This window comes from Pan troglodytes, chromosome X, assembly GCF_028858775.2.
Source record: "Pan troglodytes isolate AG18354 chromosome X, NHGRI_mPanTro3-v2.0_pri, whole genome shotgun sequence".
In the NCBI taxonomy this organism is placed as follows: Eukaryota; Metazoa; Chordata; class Mammalia; order Primates; family Hominidae; genus Pan; species Pan troglodytes.
In genome coordinates, this window is record NC_072421.2 from 109,161,485 (window position 1) to 109,172,697 (window position 11,213).

Genomic DNA, 11,213 nt, shown 5'->3' on the forward strand with positions numbered 1-11,213 from the left:
CAGGATTCGGTGGCTCACACCTATAATCCTCCCACCTTGGGAGGCCAAGGTGGGAGGATTACTCGAGGCTAGAACAGCATAGGCAACATAATGAGACCCCCCCATCTCTACAAAAAAATAAAAAATTAGCCAGGTGTGGTGGCATGTGCCTGTGATCCCAGCTACTCAGGAGGCTGAGATGGGAGGATCGCTTGAGCCCAGAGGGTTGAGGCCGTACTAAGCCATCATCACGCCATTCCACCCCAGAGCAAGACACTGTCTCAAAGAAAAACCAAACAAACACGAGTTTATTTTAATTATTTCAGTAATATTGTAGCTTTAATATGATTTGTAGTATAATTTTCTATAAGCAGCAATTTCATGTAAAGATTGATTTTATAAAAATCTTTAAATTTTAGTTGGATAAATCAAGCATGTAATGTGTTTACCACAATGCTTGGCACATTAGGAGTGTTCAACAAAAATTAGTTTCTCTCTCTTCCTCTGGTGACACAAGTAGTGATACAGCCAACTCTCATTTATTATAGTCCAATAAACTCCAATTTTGTACTGCACAGTTGCTTTTTTAAAGCTGAGACTCATCTGATTTATTTCAGCTGACTGTTTTGCTACTTCATATTTTAAAAAATTTCCTTCATATCTTTTTTTCATGTATCCAAATCAGTTTCTTTCTTTCAAAAGAATCGCAACACATTTATTCTTACAAAGTTGCCATTATTTAATCCTTTTTGAATCTTGATTTTTCCAGTTCTCTTGCATACCCTTGGGTGAATGGAGCCCTTTGTTTTACTTGCTAGAATCTTGAGAAACAAAGCAACCTACTGTAAACATTTTAAAGATAATTTCAATAAAAATATCAATTAATAAATTGAACAATCTTGAGGTTGTCCAGAAATTGACTCTATTATAGTATTATTTTAACTCTGGATTTGACCAATATAGCTAGAAAATAATTATTTTGGTGTTCCTAAAAGTAAGACAGTTGCCAATAATAATAATGTGATGGTTAATACTGAGTGTCAACTTGATTGGATTGAGGGATACAAGTTATTAATCCTGGGTGTGTCTCTGTGGGTGTTGCCAAAAGAGATTAACATTTGAGTTAGTGGGCTGGGAAAGGCAGACCCACCCTTAATCCGGTAGGCACAATCTAATCAGCTGCCATCCAATATAAAGCAGGCAGAAAAATGTGAAAAGGAGAGAGTGGCCTAGCCTCCCTCCCAGCCTACATCTTTCTCCACGCTGGATACTTCCTGCCTTCAAACATCAGACTCCAAGTTCTTCAGTTTTGGGACTCGGACTGGCTCTCCTTGCTCCTCAGCTTGCAGACATCCTATTGTGGGACCTTGTGATTGTGTAAGTTAATACTTAATAAACTCCCCTTTATATATATATATAGGTTAGGTTTTGGCAACTTCTTAAGAACATAAACATCCACAAAGTGGAGATTATAAGTGGGTTTTATAACTTGAAACTTTTCATCTTTGTTCAAAGACATTTACTATAATAATAAAGAAAAAAGTATACAGAAAGTTTTGATGAATGATGGAAAATTAAAGAAATAAATCTAAAGTCACCTCAAGGATTCTGCAATGTGCTGTGTTTAAAAGATTAAGAAGAAACATTTATGATTTATCATCCTTTCAAAGTTATATTACTTTATATTTTAATGCATATGCCATTATTGAAGGCTCTTCATTAAAGGATAGGTCAGCATAGTGTAGAGCAGCACAGAACAGGCATCAGGAGGGTTGGAGTCAAGCCTTAGCTCTGCTATTACCAGTATAATCTTGAAAAAAAAAAAACTATTGATTTGAGCTTCTGCTTATTGTCCATAAAATAAAAATAATGGGTTCCATAGGTTTTTTTTTGTTAAATCTTTTGAAATTTCACAAACCATTAATCAACGCATGAATAAGACAAATCAGCTATTGTTGGGATAGAATAGGAACTATGTTTTATTTATCTTTGTAATCCCAACAGGCCTAGGTATCCCATTAAGTACCTAGTAATTTAATTATTTTTTGTTCAATAAACATTATCCAGTATCATCTAGGTTCCAGGAATAGCACTAAATGCTGGGAATTTAGAGAAGTTTTAAATATGGTCTCCATCTTTTAAGATTTTACAATACAAAAGAGGAGAAAAGTATACAGGTGATTTAAACATCAAGAATTATGACAGAGGTAGGCAAAGAGTGCTACTGGTGGCACAAAATGGGCACAATCTTAAAAGGGGTGGAGAAAGGCTTCCTGGAGTAAATTACACCTCTGATGAATCTTGAAGGAATAGTTAGCCACATTGATGAGGTGGCAGAGGTTAATAGCAAGAGCAATAACAAAGAAATGTAAAGATTATAAATAAATGAATATGTGATACATTCATTCCAAATTCCTTCTAAATTTTTAAAATAAAACATATCCTGTTATATAAAATGGGTATGAAACCACCTTTATCATATAATAACTTATGCTACTTTATTTTCCATATTTCCTTTAGATTCTAAGAAATAGCCACATGTTTATATTATCTGGGTAAGGGTATATATTTCTTTAGAAGAAATGGAAAACCTGGGTTTTCTATTTATATAAATAGAAAACCTGGGTTTTATATTTATATTAATAACATTTTATCAAAACAAACTTGGGGAAGATTGAATGTCACTTCTGCATAACAATTATTCCTATGCCACTTTCACGATAGTAACACATAACAGTTTTGATCAGGGTTACACCTGAAAGTAAAATATCATTATGGACAGGGAGGGCACTGAAAATTGCCAGGGACTTCCCATAAAGCACACAATTTCTGAAATATTTATATTAATAACATTTTATTTTATTTTTTGAGACAGAGTTTCGCTCTTGTTGCCCAGGCTGGAGTGCAACGGCGTGATCTCAGCTCACCACAACCTCCGCCTCCCAGGTTCAAGCGATTCTCCTGCCTCAGCCTCCTGAGTAGCTGGGATTACAGGCACGCACGACCACACCCGGCTAATTTTTGTATGTTTAGTAGAGACGGGGTTTCTCCATGTTGAGACTGGTCTCGAACTCCTGACCTCAGGTGATCCGCCCGCCTCGGCCTCCCAAAGTGCTGGGATTATAGGCGTGAGTCACCACGCCCGGACTTATATTAATAACATTTTATTAAAACAACTTAGAGAGGGCTGAGTATCTTTTTTGATCTAACAACTATTTCCAACATCTCTTTTTATAAGGTCAAATAATGAATCTCTGTGATTTTCCAAAGGCCCTCTAAGAAATTTCAGTGGTTTTAGGTTAAAAGTTTTAGTTTTAGGTATAAAATATATCCTAAAGGGCCAGGCGCGGTGGCTCACACCTGTAATCCCAGCACTTTGGGAGGCCGAGGCGGGCAGATCACAAGATCAGGAGTTCAAGACCAGCCTGACCAACATGGCGAAACCCCATCTCTACTAAAAATACAAAAATAGCCAGGCGTGGTGGCACGTGCCTGTAATCCCAGCTACTCAGGAGTCTGAGGCAGGAGAATTGCTTGAACCCGGGAGGTGGAGGTTGCAGCGAGCCAAGATCGTGCCACTGCACTCCAGCATGGGGGGGACAGGGCAAGACCCCGTCTCAAAAACAAACAATTACTATATATATATATACCACCGGAAATATTTATTTTATTTGATCAAATTTAGAAACTGATTTTGGGAGGGCAAAATTAAGAGTTGTGGAGTTGATTAGGTGAGATCATAAGAGTCTGAGAAATAATACTTCTTTACCTATTTAATCAAAGTAAAAATAAAGCATTTGGAAAAAACACAGAAGGTAACACTATTGTAAAAATGTTCATTATTTCATAAGTAAAAACCATATGCTCTATGGGATTTTTTTCCCATAGATAAGGACACAATAAAGACAATTTAATCATAGAACATTTTTCTTGAAAGGCACAGAATCTCTTCTATTTACACAGATTACACAGAAGATAAAGATTAACTTTTTACATTGCAAGTGGAAGCATTAATTTCTAAATAAAGGAAGCAAACCCAACTAAACTGAGGGACCATTGTAAATTTTATCTTACTATATTTAATAGCTTCTTTTCAGACTCAGGTATTATAAATCAAGGCAAATAAAATGCACTTTCCAAGTTTTGTTTTTCTTTCTGCTCTTTCATATTTGTTTTAGAGGATCTGTGAGGTCAAAACAATTTTCGTAATAATGAGATGTCATCTGCCCTTTTGACTCTCATTCTCTCATGAGTATACAGTGTTGTTTTCCATAGGTTACTTAATATGTGATATTGTAAAGGATTAAAAGTAGAAGCTAGGCCGAGCGCAGTGGCTCACACCTGTAATCCCAGCACTTTGGGAGGCCGAGGCGGGTGGATCACGAGGTCAGGAGTTCAAGACCAGCCTGACCAACATGGTGAAACACCGTCTCTACTAAAAATACAAAAATTAGCTGGGCGTGATGGTGCACACCTGTAATCCCAGCTACTCAGGAGGCTGAGGCAGGAAAACTGCTTGAACCCAGGTGGCAGAGGTTGCAGTGAGCCGAGATCGCACCACTGCACTCCAGCCTGAGCGACAGAGCGAGACTCCATCTCAAAAAAAAAAAATTCTGTCCAATGATTACCCATTAATTAACTCAATTTAATGTCAGTCCATGATTTTGAGTTGCTTAAAGATCTTGGAAATAATCTTCAATCTGGCCTACTTCAAAGCATAATAGCTGTTGATATAAAATTTGTCAGAGTAATGATTTCATTTTCTTGAATACAACTTTACATCTTTTATAATCAAAAACATTTTTTGGAATAATGTTAACTTATTTGATCAGTAAACCTATGCAAGTTTAGGAAAAAGAAATCCAAGTAAAATACAATATATCCTTGTATTTTACTTTACACTAATCAATCAGAAAAAAACCATAATTGTTAAAATAATGTTAATTATGTAATCTTGGTTTCTGAATTAGTTTCTGTAAGAGATGTTTTGTTAAAGTCTAGTACATTTAAAGTATTATAAGTCAATTTGTTTTCTGGGAACTTAACATAAGTACTTTATGTACTTATGTTCTCTAATCAGAACAGTGCTCCTTTAATTTATTTTTTTATTTTTAATATACAAAAAAAATTTTTTAAGCCAACAGCAGCTTATATTCCCAGGAAGTCTCCCATTCAAGTACTAACTAGGCCCCACCCTGCTTAGCTTCACCAGATCAGATGAGATCAAGCACATTCAGGGTGGTATGGCCATAGACTAATTTAATATCTTATAGGAAAAAGTTTCGCAGATTCAATGAGATGTAAAGGTCTTTCTGAATTACAGCCACACAGATTCACAGAGAACTTATAACTTCAGATCTACAACTTCAGCCACAGATCAAGATTAAACACAGAAACACAAATATTTGCCAATCCTGATATCAAAAAGCTATTCTTCTTCCTGATGGCATAAATTTTTAATTGACTTGAAGACAAAATTGGCAGACAAACAAAACTCATAGGGGAATTCTGTTTTCTCTTGCCTAACAGGAAATACTCCTTTATAATACATTGCTATTAATCTATATAACCTATTAATGCAGAGATTGAATAATCATGCGATGATATCAGATTCCCAGCTATTGCTGCACCAAATGGGAATAACTTAGTGGTCATGTATAAATTAGAAATAAAATAATAACCCCCAAAATAATCCAGGAAGGAGAATAACAAATGAAACAGAGTGTACAAAGTTAAAGTTCATTGGTTGCTTTGATTTACCTCTGGGAGGCAAGAAAAGACCTGCCCAGGCTTAAGCAGCTCAAGAGCTGGACTTCTTCAGTAAGTTGCTTCCTAGCCATGTGATCTCGAGCAAACAGCTTAACTTCTCCCATTCTGTTACTCCATAGGGAAGCTGTGTGATTAAAATATGATGATGAACATGAAGACATTTAATAAAACTGTAAAGTGCCATATAAATGTTAGTTATAAATATAAGAATCAATATGATCAGTACAAGATATGACATTAACATTAAATATGGATTTATATTATGTATTAAGAATTTTACTTTTTCCTTTGTTATCAAACAGCAGAATATTTGCTCTTAGAGTCACAGAGTGTATAGTTGAAAGACCTAATCTGAATCTGTTATTTTCATTATAAGTGAGAAAACTGAGGCTCAAGAGAGGTTAAATGATTTCTTGGAGGTCATATAGCTAGAGTAGCGGCGTGGTGTAATATGTAGGACACATTGGTCTATTCTGCTTCTATTCTAATGTATCAGCTAGAAGTTGTTTTGTAAACTATTTTTAGAGTTTTATTTTAATAGTTAATGTATTTCTTTATTAGCCCACATATAAGAAATGGTTTCTGTAGCTTATTGTGCTTTGTGGTATAATTCATAGCAAATAAGGCATTATAGTCTCTGATTCATGTGTAGAAATCTTAAGTCCTAGAATTTTTTTTTTTAGGACAGGTAATACGTTTGAATATTTTTGTCTTTATATTTCACTAAATATTCATATTTTATTCTCTCTTTGGGCAGAAAATGACTGTGCTTGTTTCATTATTCAACCATGACCTTTCTATATTTATTGTTATAAAACTAGTTTCACCGTTATCATTAATTTTGTTAACAAAAGACCATGAGGTCTGCAAAGGAAAAACAAAACAAAGAAGAGTCTTCTTTTCTTTCCTCTTTTTTTTTTTTTTTTTTTTTTTGAGACAGAGTTTCACTCTTGTTGCCCAGGCTGGAGTGCAGTGGTGCAATCTTGGCTCACCGCAACCTCCACCTCCCGGGTTCAAGCGATTCTCCTGCCTCACCCTCCCGAGTAGCTGGGATTACAGGCATGCACCACCATGCCCAGCTAATTTTGTGTTTTTAGTAGAAACGGGGTTTGTCCATGTTGGTCAGGCTGGTCTCGAACTCCCGACCTCATGTGATCCACCTGCCTTGGCCTCTCAAAGTGCTGGGATTGCAGGAGTGAGCCACTGCGCCTGGCCGAAGAGTTTTATTTTCTAAAAAAACAATCACAGCCTCTGTTGTAAACTGAAAGCATGCTATCGGGAAAGTTCCCACCCCAGCCCTCGATCACATCCATATGTGCAAATGAAGAATTCAAACTCTTTCAGCCCGAATTGGTTGAAAACTGCTGAGTCCCAGATGGGTAGTTTTCAAGCCAGAACCAGAAGTCTCTGTTGGATGCTCCTTTCAGGCTGCTGGTGGGAGTTTTCCTGCCACTGTGTCTCAGCTCCAATTACTGGTTACAGGAACTGCCTTAGCTCAGAGGCGCAAACAGGATGTTCGTCTGGAACTGCCCTGTCTGGGAACTATTTTAAATTTTAACATGTCAAAAAAAATGTCTAAAATACAGAGAATTCCCAAAGCTATGACAATCAAGGCAGAAATAAAGTAAATGTAAGGGCTGAGCATATTACTCATACAGTCCTGGTCTGGTGTCCTGGGTTAGCTGTCAACCTTAGACGTTGTCTTCTTGGCCTGGAGATGGGGTTTTAGTAATCTGAATTTGGTATTAAACACTGGCATTTATGTCCAAGATTCTCCAGGAGTTGGTGCCATTTTTAGGTGAGATATATGTATCCAAGAGTCAATACACTGTAACTTGGCAGCACAGAGATTGATTAACAGTACCTGAAAAGAGTGCTTCTTCCAACAAGGCTGAAGGTAATCTTTCAATTGATGTCTCTATCAACGTACATAATCACTAGGCTGGAGGCTGCGATGCCAGAGGTCACTATCTGATTTGGGCCTGTAAAAGGATTCCACAACCTTGTGGCGGTTAGTCTTTAAAGCTTTGACAAGGCATTGGTAGTGGGTTAGGAAGTCTCCCTGTAACTGAGCAGGGAAAACGTTTCTTCAACCAGGTGCATGAGCAGACCAGCAACGATCTCAAAAGGGGAGAGACAGTGTTTCCTACTAGGTGTGGATTGTAAAACTAGCAATGCCAATGGGAGGGCCTTATGCCAGGGCAGGTTAAAAGTACTTGGGATCTTCACAAATTGGGTTTTTATAACCCCATTTATCTATTTAACCAGCCCAAAAGACTGGAGTGGTATGCATAATGAAAATGCTGCAGAATGGGCTAAATGTTCCAAATTTTTGCTAATACTTGGCCAGTTAAATGAGTTCCTTGGTTACTATATAGCTCAGTTGGAATTCCCCAAGAGGAATGATCTTTTCAAGGAGTACTTTGGCTACTGACATGGCCGTAGTCTGTCTGCAGGAGAAAGATTCAACGCAATGGAAATACATGTCAACCATTATAAGGACATTTTTGTATCCATGAGATGGGGGTAATTGGATGAAGTCAAGCTGCCATTCTGCAAAAAGGCCATTGGGAAGTGATACTTGGCCTGAAGGACATTTTAGGGGTTCACCTGGAGTATATTGGGGACAGAGGCTACAAAGTTTGTATACCTAAAAAGCAACTGTTGGGGAAATTTCTCCGAAGTATTGTCTGACCCATTTATTCACTGTATCCAGATTGTAGTGAATTAGGTTATGTATAAAGGTCTGTTTGTGTCTGTAGACTGCTAGGGAGGATTGGATGTCTATTTGTCCCTTCTCATAATCTTGTTTGGGAGTTAAATGTGCAACTTTGTTTCATCCATTTCCCCCTTTCAAGATATGAAACTGCTTTCTGAGATGTGAAAAGTCTAGAAAAATGGTAATCAAATGGGCAAGCATGGGGGCTGAGGATTGAATGAGCATGATCAAGGGAGTTACTTGTAGGGCTGTAGCTTCAGCAGCTGCATCAGCAAGATGATTGCCCTTACTGTCTTCAGAGTTTTCAGGGGAGTATCCTTGGATCTTGATAATAGCAAGAGATAATAGAGCCTGAATAGCTTTTAAAAGTGTCAAAACAAAAATCTTTATTTTTAATAGGTTGTCTGGAGGAGGTCAAAAAACCTCATTGTTTCCAGGGCATATGAAATTATGTGCAATACCAAAGACGAATCTACCATCTGTATAAAATGTTAGTTGTTTTGCCTCCAGCCAGCAAACAGGCTCATGTGAAGGCATGCAATTCTGCTTGTTAAGCTGACCAGACTGTGGGAAGGGGGTCCTATTCAATAGTCTCTGCTGGGGAAACTATGGCGTATCTTGCGAGGTAAGAGCCAGCAGGGCTCTTGAGAGAAGACCCATCAGTGTACTAGACAAAGTCCAGATTGGGCAGAGGCATTTCCTTTGGGTGTATGCTGGGTAAAAGGAGGGTATCTGTAAAACTGACACAGTCACAGGATGTCTTCCACTGGAGATGATCAAAGGGTTTTAATAGATTGCAGTGGGCAATGGCTAAATTGGGAGAAAAAGAAAATAGTATCTCATAGGAGGTCAATCGGCTGGCTGAAAGATGTTGGGTATGATGAAAAGTGAGGAGGCTTTCAATGGAATGAGGGGCATACATAGTGAGAGGGGACTGTATGACTATTTTTTAGTGGCCTTTATAAGCATAGAAGTAATAGCAACAGTTCTCAGATAGGGGGGCAATACTTGTGCCACAGGGTACTGCTATTGGCTATAATAGCCAGTCAGTTGATCGTTGTCCTCAAGAGGCTAAGGCAAACCCCCTAATGCGTTACCCTCTCCTTCATGCACAAAAAGGGAAAATCATAATAATTTGGATGTCATAGGTAGGGGTAGTGGACAATTGAGTTTTTTAAACTTGGAAAGCTTGTTCACCATCAGTAATCCAGACAAGGAAATGGGGAAAAGAGCCTTTAGGTAAGGAATATAAGGGTTGTACCATCAGAGAGAAATTAGGTTCCATATTCTGCAATAATCCACAGGCCCTAAAAATACTCTGAGCTGCCTTTTTGTAGCAAGTAAGGGGAAGAAAAAGATAACTTGAATGTGAGAGGGATCAAGGCTTAGCCTTGAGGAAGTTAATACATATCCAAGGAATTTAATTGAATCTTGACCAAATTGTAATTTTTCTTTAGAGACATTATGACATTTATTGAGGGTCAGTTGGCAGAAAAAAAATGAAGAGTGTCAGCAGGGTAAGTGTTTTGAGAGGGAGAACATAAAAGCATATCATCAATATATTGTAAAAGGGTTGAACTTTATAAAAAGGTTATCTTTTTCAGGTCTGCTCAAAGAATCTGGAAAAAATAGACAGGGCTCTCAGTATATCCCTGAGGAAGCACTGTCCATGTATACTGTTGGCCTCTCCACATGAAGGTGAAAAGAAACTTTCAGGTAAACAGGGATGCTGAAAAAGGCAACGCAGAGGTCAAGAGTAGAGACATATTGGGTGTCAGAAGGCATATTATGTAAGAGTGTAGGTGGATCAGGCACAATGGGGTGTCAGGAATAACAATATTGGTTACGGCTCTAAGTTGTTGAACAAACCTCCATCCTCTCCTGTTATGTTTCTGCACGGGTAAAATTGAGGTATTGCATGGGCTAGCACAGGGGACAATGAGTCCCTCAGAAATAAAATAATCAATGATAGGTTCCATGCCTGCTAATGCCTCAGAATTGAGGGGGTATTGTTTCACATTTAGAAGAGAATTGTTAGGATCTATCTGAATGAAAATAGGTGGTGCTGAGTGAAAAAGACAGATATTGGTATTCGTTTTTGCCCATAGGGTCTCAGATAATTCCCTTAAGGTAGGTTATTCAGAAATGGCTGGACAGACAGGGGCTCACAAGGGAAACACATGAGGTCTTAGACTGGGCGCAGTGGTTCATGCCTGTAATCCTAGCACATTGGGAGGCCAAGGGGGGAGGATCGCTTGAGCCCAGGAGTTTAAGACCAGCCTGGGCAACATAGCGAGACCTCTTCTCTATATGTAAAAAAATTAGCCAGCTGTAGTGGCGCCCACCTGTGATCCCAGCTACTCAGGAGGATGAGGTAGGAGAATCACTTGAGCTTAGGAAGTCAAGGATGCAGTGAGCCACGATTGTGCCACTGCACTCCAGCCTGTGTGAAAGAGCAAGTCCACCTTATTAAAAAAAAAAAAAAAAAAAGTAGAGGTCTCAGGTGAGCTTATTCTTTTTTTTTTTTTTAATTTATTTTTTTATTGATAATTCTTGGGTGTTTCTCACAGAGGGGGATTTGGCAGGGTCATGGGACAATAGTGGAGGGAAGGTCAGCAGATAAACAAGTGAACAAAGGTCTCTGGTTTTCCTAGGCAGAGGACCCTGCGGCCTTCCGCAGTGTTTGTGTCCCTGGTTACTTGAGATTAGGGAGTGGTGATGACTCTTAACGAGCATGCTGCCTTCA

The 11,213-nt window shown here is 38.3% G+C and overlaps 1 pseudogene; it reads right to left on the reverse strand.

The window, feature by feature from the left end:
* Positions 1-5,114: 5,114 nt before the first annotated feature.
* Positions 5,115-5,234, reverse strand: LOC112207118 (5S ribosomal RNA; annotated as a pseudogene).
* Positions 5,235-11,213: the final 5,979 nt, after the last annotated feature.